The sequence below is a fragment of the Gavialis gangeticus genome, unplaced genomic scaffold, assembly GCF_001723915.1.
Source record: "Gavialis gangeticus isolate Ggan-Ray unplaced genomic scaffold, GavGan_comp1, whole genome shotgun sequence".
Lineage (NCBI taxonomy): Eukaryota > Metazoa > Chordata > Crocodylia > Gavialidae > Gavialis > Gavialis gangeticus.
The window spans coordinates 186360508-186360966 of record NW_017728992.1 but is presented as its reverse complement, the minus strand read 5'-3'; positions in this window follow the sequence as shown (position 1 = coordinate 186360966).

The following is a 459-nucleotide window of genomic DNA, read 5'->3' as shown; positions in this document are numbered from 1 at the left end:
GCTTCAGAGATCCGGCCATAGGGTATAATGGAGAATCAATGAAATATCTATAACTTTGTTGTTATTTGTCTGATTTGGATGAAACATGCAGGGGTGGTAGCCTCTTCTGAGAGCATGAAGCCTGCCAAATGTCAAGAAGATAGGTGCAGGGGTTTTGGGGAAACTGCACCTCAAATTCTTGAAAGCAAAACTCATGTCACACGTATGTGTTACACCACGGCGGGGGGGGGTGAAAACTGCAGGAGTGGTGTCCCCTGCTGAGGCCACAAAGCCTGCCAAGTTTCAAGAAGATCGGTGTAGGGGTTTGGGGTGAACTGCAGCTCAAGCTGCTGCCAGGCAAAACTCATGACATAGATGATCCTGTCTGTGTTAAGACGCAGTGGGCTGGCTCCTGCCAGCTGTCAAGGAGATCGGTGCAGGGGGAGTCTGGCTTCTGGGGCCCTGCACCTCTGGCTGCTA